Here is a 17,507-nt window from a genome sequence, read left to right as displayed (position 1 = left end):
CCTCTTTAGACCTCACTTTGCTTGTTATTGCCAACGACCTTGGACAAATAGGAAAAACAATAACCAGGTTTTTTATTTTCCATCATGGGAAACACACCCACACCTCACCCTGTTGCCTTCAGGTGACGGATGGAGCAAGTTAAGGGGGGGAAAAAAATCAAATATGATTTAAAAACTGTCAAATACACCCTACCCCCCCTTAGTTACCGTTGCTATGCCGGTCAAGCTTTCTGTTCTTGTACGGCACACAGGCTGAAGCTACATGTGGCAGGCAGCTGATCATCCAGGTTCATTGTAATACTGGAAGCAGTGCAGAACGAGTTGGCGAGTTAGTCCAGTAGAAAAGAATTTAAAAAATCACATCACTCACACAAGATTACAATGTGTAAAAGCTGTAATTTTGCTTTTTTGCTATGATACCTGAACAGACGCTGAGGTGACTGGTGTATTTCCCAATTCACAAAAGTCTACATTGAAATGTACAAGCAGCATGTAGGCCAAATCATTTGTGAAGCAAAAAAGACCTTTAATAATAATAATAATATGGTTCATTAACAACAAAACTGTCTAAAATGAATCTCCCACTCTCATGAAAATGCATGTGGCAGCACCTCATCATGCTTCAATTTTGAAATGTGACGGTTACGTAAGAGAAGTGAATAGGTAACACACTCCGCTGCACTTCAACTGAAGTGTTACTAAAGGCAGAGGATTACTGGCTTGTGTGTAATCAATAATAAATAACAATAGATAAAATGCTGCTGTTTTAGCAGCTGGAATGAAAATCTGAACTCATTAAAGACAATGAATGGAACATTAAGTTATTAGAATAACATAAATTGATATATGAATAATGTATTAGGGAGCTGGCAGTTTGCAGGAATAAAAACTGTCATTATGACTGAGTGGAATAAGTTTTCAGATAAATGGGGGAAATATCTATATCAATATGAAGATTAAGCCCCGCAACAAATCAGCAAACAAACGGGGCAAACACTGTTCAGACACAAGTAGCGCTGAAAAAGTCATTATCAACCAAAATAAATTCTCATTCAACACCCCCCAGCCATCACAGACTCTCCCTGATTAAAAAGGCAGATTGAATGTGTAGCGTCTGAATCCAATTATTTTTGGAAAGCTATACCGTGGCGTTGTTTCTTTTTGATTTGCACTTGCCTAACTGCCAGCTGAGGCACCTTAGTCATCGTAACAAAACTCTTATATCTGGTGAAAAGTGTCTTGATTCAGAGGTGTGATCAGATCATGACAAGGATATATTCCCAAAAAGAAACAAACACATTTTTTGTTCTATGACAGAATATTCTGAGGGGACTGCAGTCAACATCAAATGAGCTGGTTTTAAAAGAAAAAGTTGCAACTAAATTGATAAATATTGATTTGTTCTTTTCATTTTGTTCCTTATTTCAAAGAGGGATTCAAAGCAATGAAATAGATCACACAACAAAGCAGCGGGTAGGTTTAGTAAAGAGGCCAAAGAAAACTGAAGACTAAAACAAGTTGTCTTTCATTCTGTTTCAACTTGTGTCGACCAATTTAATATAAAGCAGTGCTGCCCATTTCCACAAAGGAAGCACAGATAATATGCTAATGTGCTATTAATTTAAATAGGTGCACTCACTGGATCTGCTGCCGACCTGTCCACCATGCTCCAGAAAACACAGTCTGACTTAAGAGTAAGAGAAGAGCTGTCGGCACCTGTGAGTGGCAGCTAAACAAACCCAAACAGCTCTTGATATTGTTGTTATAACCTGAGCTGAAATGTCACTTCCACTGTCTACAACTGATACAAGTGTTGACTCCATCAGCTCAGTATCTCTGTACCTGTTGTATCAATAAGTGAGCACTATTAGCTTTTCGGCTAATTTCATCACTTTAGTCTCATCAGAATTTAAAGAGAATGAGGAATTGATTCATCTTCAAAAATACATATTGTTATGCTGAGCTTCAGTAGGAGAAGGAGGTTACTAAAACTGAAATATGTTCAGCTGTAATAATAACAAAAAGGGCATCTACATGCTGAAAAAGATGTAACAGGAAAAGTAGCCTACAGTTGATGACTGCCTTTCAGAAATGATGGCACAACATGAAAAGTGAAAAAAATGTTCCCTGTTTATCACAATAATTAGCATAGAGCTATGTTTAGCTCAAGATAGAGTCATGTACAGTATAAATGTATAGTGTAAACATGAAAAACACATTTTATATGCAGCTATCATTTATTTCTTGGGGCAAACAGGCCTTAAATTCAAAGTCAACTCGAGCTCACCTCCCACAGAAGTGCTGAAGGACGTTTTACATCCACTACATGTGAACCCATTTAATTGTACTGTAACAGAATTCACTCAGCTCATTTACTGGGACTAAATACACCCACACATGACAGGAACAAGTACCATATTATAACAATACACCTACAATAAAACACATGAGGACCAATTTATGTAACAAACCTGACTATAATTGTGAACATATTTTACACAGTGTGCAACATATAAATAGTGTTTGATAAAACATATAAATAAGCCAATAAATAAATGATTAAATACATGAATAAATAGTTGGAATGTGTTTCAAGGCAGCATATCCTTTCAGCTGGAGAAAACAGCAGCATGGTGCAGTGAATGTGTACATGTACATGCAATTTCATGGAGTCAACCCTCCCTGAATAAAGTTGCAGCTGAAATGCACAGGAACCAGAACTACTAACCAAACCTGAGGCACACGAAAACCATGAACAATACACTGCAGATTTACAGTGTATAGGGTGAGAAAACAACATCTAAGCTATTGAACATGGCAACAGAAGAGGCTTTTAAGAGCTTCGTTAACATTCATGCACACATCTACTTCACTGTATTTCCTACGTTCATTTGTAAGGGTGGGGGCGGTGTAGGTTTTTGGTCTTGGCTCTCTTTGAAAGTCCAACACGGATCGGCCGTGTGCATGTTCTCAGAGGCTCCAGTCTCCTGTGTGGCTCTGGTGGCCCTGCAAAACAGAAACACCAATGGCACAGCGTGAACTGTGGTGCATGCCTTCTGACGCTGAGGTCTGTGGTCTGCAACTCACAGCAGCATCATTAGCGACTTCATCCTGTACTCTACACTGAACACTGGCTATGGATTTGTTTTAGGCCTAAAGGCCCCACGGGGGATTCTGGCTTTTTTTTTCTCTGTTAATGGTTCATTACATTTAGCAACAAAAAAATGGATTCCTGATGCTTTTTTTTTTTTTTCAAGATTACCATAATGCTCCTTTCTCTGCAGACAGAGGAGTCGTGCTATTAGACAGTTTTTTCCCTCAAAGTGACAAGGTGAACACACTGCATCTCCAGGTAGGGAGGTTATTACACCGACTCTCCTCTTAAATATTCAGGCGTTTTTACTCCCGACAGACACAGTTGGGTTCAAAATGCACTGGAGACCAGCAGAATGAGCAGGAGGAGGAAGGGCAGCATGAAACTGGATGATGTAGGCTGCCCTGCCTCTATGCTTGTATTGTTTCAGCCTCTCAATTAAAAAAATAATCAGAATAAGTCCAAAGACATTACTGACTAATCTATTACAATATATAAAGATGTTAAATTGACTGTGAAGTGTGCTTTCTATTTTAATTTGGAACTCTCTTAACCCAAAATCAAATCAACCAGTCTTTTGTCCAGCATGAAACTCACTGAGGCTCAGTTCTCCAAGGAACGGTGGACACATGAAGGATGGAGACCACATTGTCTTCCTCTGCTCCATCTCCTGAGGCTCTGAAACTAAAATATTGACAATCAGAGACAGAGAGACAGAGCCTGGGAGGACAGGCTAATTCTGTCTTATTTGTTGCCCTGTTTACCCTTAAACAATGTTTTTGCATTCAAGGCGGCGTTATCATTCCACTGCAGTGTATTGAGGAAGGGACATGAATATTTGAACATTCATGAGAGGAGGCTGTGTCAATTTGAAAAGAAATCAATAAAAGTAATTGTATTTCCTCACTGAATTAACCTGGCAGCCCTTGTGAAGCCTTTCACCCAACACTCTGGGAAAACAGTGTTATATATAAGACAGAAAACAATGGAATAAAAGAACAGTTAGCTCTAATTAAATTGTTTCTATTTCATGTCTTTCAGACTTGTCACTGAAGAAGTTTTCTGGGTTGGAAAACCACTGACTCATTCTAACTTTAGTTTCTGTTATTTGGTTCTTTTGCTCCTGAAGATTTAACAAGCTTTCTTGTATTTTCCCTTTATTGTTTGAACAAAAAAAAACGGAATTAAGAAGGGTAAACTCTGAACCTCTGTGTGTCTCTGGTGTCTCCTGGCACACGTGGCTTCCTAGTGGCACCTCTTGCTCGCCCTCACGGCTGCCAGTTGTACAAGAAACCACTGGACCACCACCACATGCCTCCAGACCGGGGTCTTCATCAGCATCATCTACACAACAGACATGTCACACAAATAATCACAGTGTTAGTAAGATGGCTAGTAAAGAAAAAACTGACAGCTTAGTCTTCAGCCTCATAGTCATATTCCTTATTATAAAAGTGTTTGGTTTCATCTTAATTCAGCTGACAAGTGCTTTAACACAGTTTTATGCTGAATCTCTTTATGAGTTGAAGTTATTTTGGTTGAAAAGTAGAGTCGAGGCAGTTGTTTTTGTTCTTAGTTTGGAAAAAACAACAACTTCACTTTCATGTTGGGTTGCAAAATTTTTAAAGTGATTGATCCAATATGAAATATCATGATTTATATGATTCTTCAGCCAGCAGCACTTGCCTGTCCTCGGTGGGAAAGGATCTACCTTCCTACACCTATACGGCTCAGTGGCCAACAAATTCTATCTTGTTTTAACAAACAAGCTGTGGTTTAATGGGAGGTTATATGCTGTAATATTTTACTCAGTGACTCTTGAAAAGAAGTCTGTTATTGCCTTTGCCATATATAATATACTGGCATTACATTTGTGTGGTGGTGAAGAGAACTCTATTTGCACAAATCTCTAGTACTCTTGTTTCTTTTCGTATTTCGTATTTATTTTATTTCATTTATGAGTATATTTATTGTTTCTTGTATGAAAAAGATCAAAGTTTCAGCAAGAGTAGAACCAAGAAAATAATGGCTAGGGCTTGGCTAATAAGTGATCCTAATTGTACAATGATTTGTTGTGGTAATTAAATAGTGAATAGACGGTACATAAAACAATTTGTGAATAATGAAACACGAATAGCCAATTCATCTGAATTTCCAAAGGAATATTTGCAACGATGCTTACTGTTGGGACTCCCCTTGTGGGAGCTGTTAATCGTACTACAACGGTCATGGACCACTGATGTGACTAAATGTATTCATTATATTCTGTACAGTAAAGGTGAATCTTATTATTTGTAATTACCTGACGATGCGTCTCTGTGGTGTCCCAGCTCTGGGCTGCTCAGAGCTTCTTTGCAGTGGGAAGTATCACCCACCAGCATTTCAGCTGCATCACTACCCTGCTCTGGTGTCGATGGTCTACTGTCGCTTGAAAATTCATTTATACTGATGTCAAAGTACAAGTTCAGCTCTTTCAGGACCATGTCGAATTGCTTTTTCATCTCAAACTGAGGGCAGCCACTCACATCACACAGACTGTCACTCTCAGTGGCAACAGTGGAGGTCACTGACTGAGTTTTTAATTCATCCTGGATATACTCACAGGAATCACAGGCTGACTCACAGTGAAGCTGTTGCTCTGACCATGCGAGTGCAATAATATCTGCTTCACAGATGAAGTTTGGCAGGTCATTACAAGTGGAATCACTGCTCAAAAATTCATTTACCATGTTCTCAATGTGGCACTCTAATCTTTCCACCTCCTCCTCCTCTTCCTCCGCTCCGGGTATCTCCTCGTGCTTGTCGCTCTCTGCCCCTGGCATGGAGTGGGGAAGTTGTCGCTCTGATGTTTTCAACAGCTGGCCAGGCAAGCTGGTGAGGAGAGGGCTGTTGCCCAGGCCAGCAGGACCGTCATCATCATCATCACCGTCTGGTGAGAGATGGATTTTTTCAAAAGTGTCAAAACCCCCCAGCGTCCGGTTGTAGAAAGAGAGGGCAGATGGCACCGGGGAAAATCTGTCATTACACTTTATGGCTGTGGGGTTCTTGTTAACATTTTGTGAATGGCTGAAGTCATGCTGGCATGGCACTACCGCATCACTTGTTGGAGGAATAGTAAAGACTAAAAGTTCATCTCCCTGTTCGTGTTGACTAACTTGGCTTAATGTGTTTTCACTTTTTCTAGTGTTGACCTCTGTCCACTCATGGGACACCCCGGTCATGTCAGTTTCATGTCCATTACATTGCAGCAGACCATCCTCTGTTTTCACCAGTATCTCTGACCTTTCCTGCCCATCGGTTTTCATTTCTTCTCCAGCATTTGCCACTTCTTTTCCTTCCCTTCCCTCGGGTGTCTGAGTTAGCCTGTTGTCACACTGACTAGTTTCTCCCTCTGTCCAGTCATCGATGCCTTCCCCGGTCAACATTTCATTTGTGTTTTCTTTATGTTTTTCAGTATGTTGCAGAAAGTTTTCTTCTGACTCCTTTTCTTTCTCCAAGTTCGAATATTCATCAGTTTTTATTTGTTCCACAAAACTTGTCAGGTCGTCTTTTACTTTTATCTCAGTTTCACTTTGTGCATATTTGACCACGTGGGTGTTCAGGTGGTCAGGGCTGACAGGAAAACAGTTGGACTGATCCTTCTCTTTCAACTCGTGTCTAACAGAGCTGTGGCTTTCGTGTCTTCCAGGAGGAGAAGGCGTGGTGGGCCTGTGTGGACTGCTGCTGGGACTAGATTTCCATTGACAGCTGCTTTCATTGCCAGTCATGTTGTGTGTTTCCTTGATTGGGCTGGAACAAGCCTGTCGTTCTATGTATGACTGACATAAATCCTCTTTTTCATCTTTGCACTGCTGTGTTGGGCTTTGCTGATTAAACTGGCTGGTCTGGCCGGGAGATGAAACCTCATGTGACAGCCTTGCGTCAGAATCGAGTGCAAGAGGCGTTTCAGTCTCGCAGACTTTTACTGATGGAGATAATTCTACACCTGCACTACTCTCTGAGTTACAGCGTTTCTCTTCAGCCTCCCTGTCAGTTTCACTCCAGATTGCAGGGTCAATTACACTGGAAGGGCCGGGATCATTATCTCCTTCAGCGGGCCCTTGACTGATTCTTACAGACATTGGAGACTCTGTTGTGTGATCAGCCGTCTCACTCCAAGCTATGGCTATCATCTTGCCAGTGGTATTCTCCCCCTCTGCTCCACAGAAGTCATCAACTTCAACATCCTCATTCTCTGCTGCAATATTTTGGGCTAATACCACATCATAAGAAACAGTTGATCCTTCAGGAACAGTGGGGATTGAGTTTTTGCTCATGCCACTCTCATTAACATTGCCTTTTGTTTCCCCATCACAGTCGGCGATGTTTTCATCCTCACAAATCTGGAACTCTGATATTTTTTCCTCATTCCTTACACATTCTGCCAAGTTTCCAGGCTCTTCGGAGTTTGAGTAAAATGATTTCGAATCTGCATAATCACTGGGTGATATATGACTATTACCCTCTTCCACTTCTTTGCTGAAAAGGATATTCTCACTAAATCCAGGCTCGTTCTTCTTCAGATTACTTGCTTTATCTTCAGCAGGCTGGCTGCATGCACCACAGAACCCCGCATCACGCAGAGCATCTTCAGAAGTGCAATCAGACTGACATCTGACCTCTTCATCGTTTAAATTAAGGGCAAATGCTTGGATTTGATTGACATTATTTTGCACCTGTCTCCCATCGTCATCACCTCCTGTAGGAAAGCAGCAAACAGCAGGGGGCTCATCCTCCGGTGATTTCCCCAGCCGTTTGCCATCACGGTGACTGGACGTGTCAGCACTGGCGTCGTTTGAAGTGTGAGACTCTGCTAATGCCCCACCTGCCTCATCTAGCAGGTATGAGCCAAGCTTGTCACTTTCAGTAAGTGGAGGCTGCTCATCTTTCCTCGGATGTAGGAGGTGTCTCTCAGCAGTGATAAAACAGACTTCAGACGACGATGTGTGTACATCGTCAGGGAGTGCGATAATAGGGCGGACAATTAATTTAGTGTCTTGTGGTTGCTCGTGAGGCTTTTCACCTTGAATATCCCTACTTCCTGCTGTGCAAACTCGCACCACATTCATCCGCGGGGTATTTTCCGATGATGGGGAGTCAATGGTTCTCTGAAATGTCAAAAGCTCAGGAAAGTCAAACAGCACTTTCCCACAGTGGTTGTTTGCCACTGTGCTGTCCGTCCTTGGCCGTTTCGGGGAGACTGGTGAAGTGAGCTCGCTCTCTGTTTGTGGAATGGTACCTTCATGTGTGATTGTCTCCATTTTCTTCAATCTACTGAACCAAAAATAGAAAACAGCTTGAGTGTGAACAGCTTCAGAAAGCCACACTGCTCAGATGAATAAATGTTACTTTGTCAAGCTAGGGACAGTAATATCAAAATGTAGATTTAAGCAAACCAATACCACATTAGAGGGCTTCTCAGATAAGAAAAAAAAAGGATGGTGTCTGGTAGTCCTCAGCCTGTACTGCAGTCTACATGTCCATCTGCATAACCACAATGGCTCATTTGTTTTGTTATGAAAGCTACAGTCACTCACCTTGCACCAAACCTGCAGCTCAAATCACATGGAAATAATCTCACAGCGAAGCTCTGAAGGAAAGGAGGACACAGCAACATAATATTCGGTTAGAGGATTTCCTTTACCACAACAGCTTGTTACACAGCATGATGCTGATTCACTGTACAGGGATACAGAAGAGGCTCTGTGGCACTGTCATTGTTCTGACACTTACCCATTTTAACAACCACCATTATTTTTTGACAATGCCAGCTTTGTTACCCCAAACACAACAGGCCTTATTCATTTTGACTTTACATGGTGGGGAAAGCACAGGTGTTACTAATAACATCACTTATAACAGCAGCTCTGTTCTGTACCAGTAAACCAGGACAGTGTGACAGTGAGCCATGCAGCATGCAAAATATCCAGCACACATTAATTTAGCCATCACTAATTTTACAATGTATTCCTGTGCTTTAATTTCCTCATGTCAAAAAAATCTCCTGTCAGAAAGACTTCTCCTGCTGCCATATTTATCCGTCAATCAGGTAAAAGCATTTTTTTTTTTACAGTCTATGGGTAAAAGCTACAATGAAACACCAGGGTGGCATCAAACATGTGAGAGTGCACGAGTTTAACTGCAGTCAGTGTGAACTTAGTTGTGTCACCTTTTTTTTTTTTTTTTTACTATACAGCTTGAGCCTCCTTTTTCTTGTTAAGGCTTGTGAGAAAAAAATTATAATTTGCCTTTAGTTTGCTGCTAATGTTAGCCTCTCTCTGTACCTGACTTTCTAAAGCAGCAAATAGCTTTGGGCTTTTAGCTAGCTACAGTAGTAGCTTAACGTTAGTAATGGCGAAACATACATGACCTGCTATCATACTGTTGTTCTCATTTTATTTACATTTTCGTTGTTTTCAATTACCAGTTACAGGTCACTTACGTTACCATGTTGACTTTATGATTAGGCTATCTTGTGAATCCTGCATGCTAGCTTAACGTTACTGAAGCACTGAGGGAAACAAAGCTCCGTTCACCAAACTGTACTTTCAGCTAAGACATTTGAGGTAGTTTTTACTCCTTTATCCAGCTATCATTAATTATTCCTGCATTACTCACCTTTCCGAAATACTTAGTTGAACATTGAACGTGACATTTCCAGCCAGGTGCCTTGGATTAACGTTAAATCGCCTAATTAGCTAATGTCTGTGACTGTATCTTTCCGGTTATCCCCAGTTTGGCGCGAAACTGCTCTGGAAGATGAGCTGATAAAAAATATGGCCGCTGGTGGTCTTTACAAAGACGGTTTAAATATCTTTGTTCTTAATAATTCAGATGGTGAGGGACTTTTATTTACTTTTTAAACATTTTAGAAGAATAGTTTGTCCCGTTTGTCGCGCCAGTTCGTTAGATAATCAGTTTCAGGTAAGTGAAGGAGAAACCTCATGCTTATGTTTGCGATTCTTGCCTTTTTATTTTTGTTAATTCATGGCGTCAACATCCAATAATGACAACTGCACACGGTGAGTGACAGCGGAGAGATGCTCTCTCTCTCTCTCTCTCTCTCTCTCTCTCTCTCTCTCTCTCTCTCTCTCTCTCTCTCTCTCTGTCTCTCTCTCAGTGTGTGTCTCCTCCTCTCCTCTCTGCTCTCTGGCAGCAGTGTGTGTGTGTGTGTGTGTTCAGTAGCATCATCCCACCGACCAGCAGCGCCGCTTTACTTTCAGTCGCGGCTCACTTTTGTCCCGCAAAATAAATAAATAAAGAGAAATAATCACCACAGAATCAAACCAGACACCCTACAGAAACCTACAGCTACCAGTGGGCCGACAGAGGAGCATCTTTTAGTCGTCTGAACCGCTTGTTTTTTCCCCCCCGTCTTCCGCAGGTTTTTGTGGCCACTCCAGACATCAGACCGGACTTCTCCCGTTCACTCCGCACTCTCGCAAGGTAAGGATCAGGATGGATGCTGTGGATGATATATTGACTGATGCATGGAAATAACAGTTGTTTTATTCATTGTTTTCTCTGGGGTTTTGTTATCTGGGGTTGCTATTAGCATGATGCAACCCGGAGCGTCCTTTTGGTTTCATAAGAAGAATTTATGTAGCTATTTATTTTCGGGGGGGTTAAATCCACATCAAAGAAAAGCTAATTATAATAAGGACACATCATTTATCAACATGGCCTCCAAAACTGTTGTACTAATCCTTGGTCCTATTTGCACGTTTTGCACGCAAATACTTAACAACATTAAGATGATCTGGGTTTTGTCTTTCATGTGCCTTACTCTCACTGCCTACACACACACACACACACACACACACACACACACACTAGGCTTTTATTCATCAACAAAGTGAAGATAGAGGCAGCCTCGGTCAGACTGATTGATTTCTGTCAGTTATAATTAGACTCTGCATGGGATGGCTTGGTAGAACATGGCATGGCATGGTGTGGTGTGATGTATCCTGTTGGTTGTTTGGCACTGGTGCTGATGTTGCAAGGGTGTGTGTGTGTGTGTGTGTGTGTGTGTGTGTGTGTGTGTGTGTGTGTGCCTGTGCAGGAGGAAGGTGGGGGTGTGGTGTCTCCTTAATTCACATCATCCTTGTTGGGGAGCTGCTTCTTCTTTTTTTTCTTTTTTTTTGCAAATCTGTGCAAGCATGACCACGTCTCATCAACCACCCCCTCTCTGACACACACACACACGCACGCACGCACGCACGCACGCACGCACGCACGCACACACACACACACACACACACACACACACACACACACACACACACACACACACACACACATCTTGACACACACATTTACAGACAATAAGGACAGCAGGATTACATATTTATCCACTAGATTTGCCAGAATCAAACCCCTAAACTGCCATGTTACAGATCAGATGGTCTCTGGGCTGGGGCTCTGCCTGCCTCTCAAGGTCATCCCCTGTTGGCAAATGATGGTAAAGGGACAGTGTTATGTAATAGCCCACCGCCTGGCTTGGGGGCAGGTCTGCTGCTTGTTACAGGGCTGTAAAATGACTATATGGCTTTGCATCGGTCTATACCCGACTGCTCATATGTAACCACATCTGTTTTGTCTTTCTTTTTGGGCTTTTCTAAAGTCCAGTGGACGGGGAGAGAAGGGGCTATGACTCAGGTTTAGAGTCAGCATGGTGCTCTGCTCCGCTCTGCTCTGCATTGCACTGCAGACTGACCCAGAATGTCTCGTCCCAGACTCGGTCCCTCTCACGTCTTCAGCTAAAAAGAAAGCTCTGACATTTTTTATTATTTTTTATTATGCACCGGCTGTCTGTAGATGTGAGTAACTGGTGCAAAACATTGCCATGCATAACATTAAGAGCTAACAAGAGGGGGGTGGGGTGCGTTCAGTGTTTCGTGCTAACAGGAGTGTCATCTCCTGCATCCGTCTCAACTCACACCCCAATTACATTCATCTCACTTTCCCTGCATTTCTCCTTAACCTCTTCTTTGCCTCCTCTTTCCTCCCCTGATTGCTGCTGGCTGGTGTGCTTTTCTTTACTGGCAGAATGTGGAAGAAATTCCATTATTATCACATTGTGTGAGCTGCTGACAAGCGATCAGTCTGAGTGGAGACATTTTATGCAGTTATCTTATATTTAAAGACATTTTTTTAATTCCATCCCTCATTTGTGGCACGATGAGGTTGATGGTGAACGGACACACAGGACTGACATGCAGCTTTTAAGTATCACACTAGAAATGTTGAGATAGATACCAGACATTTACGGTCCGTGTGGGGATCTGATTCAGCCAAACTGCCCACAGGAATCACGCAGAGACAAAACGACTGCCTTTAAAACTGACATTTAAAAACTGTGAAGGAAGATATTCCAACATGCCATGTTGCCACTTGCAACACTTAAAAGGTTGTGCAGTTACAGGTTTTATGAAAATTGAGCTGAGGGGGCGGTCACAAAAAATGTGTGATTTAATTAAGTGCCAGGTCTGTACACCATCGCTAAAGGAGAAGTAATTACACCCTATTATATACAAGCAGTTTTTTTGGCTGGAGGTACAGTATACGACATGGACCACCAGTAGCACGCTGACACGGTGCAGATGCAGGTTCTGCTCTGCTGCTTGTTGCATGAATGAAGGAAGACAGTCATGAGTAACGCCTGCATTATGATGCAGTGAGAGCTATTGTAAGAACACCTTGAACGTATCAGAAGTGAATGAACACTTAGCACCACAGAGCTTTCATCAAAATTGTATTCTCTCCTCAGAGGTCTTTTGTGTTAGTGTGTGTGTGTTGCAGCACCATATACACTGAGAATCTGCTCATCATGTGTGATGCCTTGAAACGCAGCACTTAAGCTTAATTCTTAATGATTTGTGTTTTCCCAGGATGCAAAGTGCATGCAAATTCACAAACATGCTCAATCTTTAAAAATAAGCAAGTCTTAAACACACGGTGCATATAGTTGTGATACATTATGATTTATTTTATCTATATGAATACACCCACACACTCTCTCTCTCACACACACACACACCTACACAGAGACATAATGGCCAGGCTGTCACACATCTTGTGCTCTCATCTCTCCTGGGACACATCTATCTCCTGCTGCAGCTGCCGTCTTCAGGCTCAGCCCATCTTGTCTCGCAGCCCAGATTGTAACAGAAAAGTGTTGGCAACGTGATGTCAGAGTGCACTGCCTCCTCAGTTTTACTGCAGTACTCAGAGAGGGAGAGGGTCCTTTTTGATTTGAGATATTTGGATGTTATTGTTGAGTTGCTGCTGTCAGTATCAATATGATGTCACTCTGCGCTGTGTGCTGTGCAGGACTGGCTGGTTTTATTCAACGAGTGGTTTTAGTTTAGTAGCAATTTATTTTCCACATGTTGACTTTGAGTTCTCTTTGTGAATATTGAATATATTTGATGCAGAGGAGATCCCTTTTCTGTGATCTAGTGGAATAACAAAATCAACTTAATGTTTAGGAACAAAAAACCTCAATCTCTACAATCACTGTGCACATTTGTCATGGTCGATACTTAAAGCGGTGCACCACCCATTTTTCTTTCTTAAGTGCTGGAAGGCACATTAAGTTCTGTGAAGTAGCTTATCTTTATTGTCAGATATGGTTGTGGTTGTCAGATCTTGCTGCCTTTGTCTTTATTCTTTGCAGCAGCAGCTTCATGAATGCACAAACATCGCCCGATAAGCTGGGGCCCAGACTAGGGCCAGTAAAACCACAACTTTATGGCAGGTGTTACCAAGTTGATATGTAGAGTGAAAAAGATAAAATGAAGTGTACCAAAAGGTACTTTTGGATTGAGTTATGGGAAATATCGGTTGCAGTTTTGTTTTATATCAGGGACTGAGAGTCAGGATATCTGCTATTTTGACTGTATTTTTAATCTGTCTCTCTCACAAGTCTCTTAACTTCATGGACATGCAGTACTAAATCACTGGATTACCCTTTAATGAACCCAGCCCTTTTACTGCCTTGTATCCACATCCAAATATCAGTGCACAACCCCGCTAAAAATGGAGATTCACAAAGAACCATCGCAAAAAATTGCAATCCATCATTGCTGGAAAAATAAAACTGAAATGAAAAGGTTTATGTGAGCCACGTCAGTGAGTGTGTAGCACAATTTCAACACATCACAAAGATTTATTGTGAGTGCTCCATGAGTCTGACAGGAGTTTGTGTTTAGAAGTAAAATAGCTGCAGTTTTGCTGACCCAGTGTTACTGTAGTCATAGTCATTGCTGGAAATCTTAGGAAACAACTTTAGTTGCTTTTCACAATGAAAGCCCATGAAACTGTAGTTTTAAGGATCACAGGGTCAGTTATGAATGAGGAAATAGTACAACGTCCTCCCCCTTTGAGAAGCAGCTGAATGCACTGAAAATGCCCAGCGGGTCATGTTCACACTGGGATGTTTTTCTCTGCTCTTGAAAAGCTGCTATTTTATCTGTACAGTTTTTTGTGCTCATATTGCGTAATCTGTGTTACGAGACAGACTGAAAACAGCCTCTTCACACTGGCCAGGCTAGTAGATGACCTGCCAGTTCAGGGTTTAGGGAAAATGTCAGGATAAATGGGGTGTTGTGGAGGTGTGGATTTGTGTCCCAGCTCCATATACGCCACAATACTTAGCTGAGCTCCTATGGTATCCACAGTATTTGATTTGAGGGTCAGTTTTAGTGCCCAAGGCGAGATGTTGCTGTTTTCCTGTATTTAGGAGTCACAAATACTATTATATTGCCAGTACATTAGCTTTGTTCAGGTGTTGTTGTGTGTATGTGTGTGTGGTATTTTTTTTTAGATTTAATTAAACCAAAATGGCATAAAGGATCTGATCCTTTTACTAAGATTGTTGTTAATACGAGTCCTGATATGAGTCCTATAAGTCTGGCATTGTTGGTGTATAGTTGACGATATGGATCTTGTCATACTAGCAGCTATTAAAGTTGTATAAGTTCATTTATTTGCTGCAGTGTCCATTTGGTTCACAGGTGGTGAAGAGCCATTCGTCATTTCATGGTTTGAACTTGAGGTTTTTTACATTATTAATCTAGAGTTCCTCTTTCCACCTGAGTCCTGCTCCACCTGGCTGAAGTGGATTTCTGGGCAAAACATATCTCTCTCCCTTAGACAAATGCCTGTCAGTCAGATTGTGTCCCAGGATCCATCTGAGCTGCTTGTGATGGGTCCAGAGGTCCTTACGAGATGAGGAATTCATTTAATTTTTATCTACATTTGTTAAGGCAAAGTGTATGGATCTGATCTGTCGCTCCCTCCACCGCTCTCACTCTCCATCAATTATGTGGACAACCAAATTAGATCAACTTCTACGTATACCCCCCCCCCCCCCCCCCCCCCCCCCCCCAGCACACATACAGACCGGCCCCACACCTCAATTTCAAAGTGTCAGAGAAGACGTGCACAGCTCAGTGACACAATACAAACCCTGTACGATTGCAGGGAATGCCCTCATTCACTTTCTTGCTACAGCCCATATCACTATGGCGCTACAGAAAGTTAGACTAGCTTAGCACAAGTCTGGAAACAGGCGAAACCATCTTCAGATCTAGTCCTCAGGTCACCAGATAACAAGTAGTGTGTAGCGACTCCTGGAAGACCCTGGTCCAAACCCCAGAAATACTCTCAGCTGTAATTTTCACATAGGTCATTCTTCTAGTAAAACTACATACCATCAGTTGTTTTTATACTTTGTTATTGGTAAAGAAAATAACAGACCTGTTGGTGTTCTCCAAAATAAAATAGAATAAACTAGCCAACTTTATTTGTAGATACCTGTAGAAAAAGCCAGGACAAGTGGTTTCACCCATGCAGTCTCCAGTCATAATGATGATCTAAGCTAAGATAGGTTACTCCTCCAACTATTGTATCAATGGACCTAACCCTAAAGTTGCACTTTAAAGTTATGTTCAACTATGTCATTGACTTGTAGTGATGGTGCTGTCAGCAGGGACCAGTTTGGAAACTGTGCTGGAAACAGTTGGCTGCTGAAAGGCGTTCGTGAGCAACGGCGTGACAAAATGGAAACCCAAACGATGATCAGCGAGCAAGCCTGGAAGCTGTGAAAAGCGCTGTGTTAATTTAGTCATTTCTTGCAGTAACAAGGTTGCTGTTTGGCAGCCAATTTCAGAGTTGGATGTTGGAGCGTCTTTGAACGCACCACAGGGAGCATGTTTTAAAAAAAGTCTCTGCTCACAGTGTCATTGCTGCACAACAGTAATGAGACGCTCGTGTTGAAAACAGGCTGTAAAGTGATGCTCTACCTATCTCCAGTGAATTTGAGGTTTCAGTGTTGGTTTTCATACCACAGAGAAATGAAAACTTGTGGTGAAACCATAAGGAAACATAGCTCAGTTAAAACTAATGCATAATGACAGGCCCCGGTGACTGCAGCACCTCTTGGATGTTTGCCCGAGTCTCCTCTCCTCACGCCTGTGCATGCAGAGACAGATTGGCAGCACACACACTGTTGCTGCCCCACGTCTCCCTTGGTCTTTTCGAGCTAAAGAGGTTCAATAAAGCATCTCAACACAGTGAGCAAAAGTAGAAAATGTTCCAAAACTCCAACCATCTTTTGCAAATTATGATAATTAGGGGGGTGGCTGATGAACTAATGGAGGCCATAAAGTGGTAGCATCAGCGCAAACAGCGAGACACAGAGGCAGCTGGGTGCAAACAGCTGCAGTGGAGAAATTAAGGGACATTAAACAGCAAAACACACTTGAGTTCATCTAAAAAGTCACAGTGGGCCATCCACTTTAAGATGCCATTATAACCCCTCTCCAAATCCAGAGATGCTTGCAATTTGGAAATTCAATAGCTGAAGGCAGTAAATCACAAAAGGTTTGATTGGAGAAAAAAAAATCATATTTTAATATGCTGGGCTTTCTGATATTGAAAAAAGGGAGGACAAACTGATTGAAATTATTGGGCTGAAAGTATTTTTATTGCACAGCCCTCAGGCTATTTTATTTTGGCATGAAAATAAGATATACAACTCCAGTGATATTTTCTTAAGAAATTGGATGTTAAAACTGTGACTGCACTCAAAAGGGTTCAGAGTTCCTCTAAAAATAAAGCAGCAACAAACAAAACTGGGACAAGAAGCTGCTCAAAGAACAACAGGCAAAGAAAAGTGCACATTTTACTAATAATCTGAGACTAATAGGACTAATTTCCTATTACACTATTCAAATGCCTCGTGCTATAGTCCATTTGTTTTAACGTGTATTTTTAAAGGAAGCTGCTTCACACTTTCAAAGTTCTCTAGAAATCAGTGTTGATGAATCACTTGTCCAAACACCGGCCAGACTCTCACTGCAGCTTCACT

General features: G+C 41.8%; 1 long non-coding RNA gene across 1 annotated transcript in view; it reads left to right on the top strand.

The window, feature by feature from the left end:
* Positions 1-17,507, top strand: part of LOC311007831 — a 434,756-nt gene that overhangs the window by 104,524 nt on the left and 312,725 nt on the right. The gene's annotated exons all lie outside the window — the stretch shown is intronic.

This window comes from Trachurus trachurus (assembly GCF_905171665.1).
Source record: "Trachurus trachurus genome assembly, chromosome: 24".
Taxonomy (NCBI): Eukaryota; Metazoa; Chordata; class Actinopteri; order Carangiformes; family Carangidae; genus Trachurus; species Trachurus trachurus.
The sequence above is the reverse complement of the archived record's forward strand: the minus strand, read 5'-3'. Positions and strand labels throughout refer to the sequence as shown.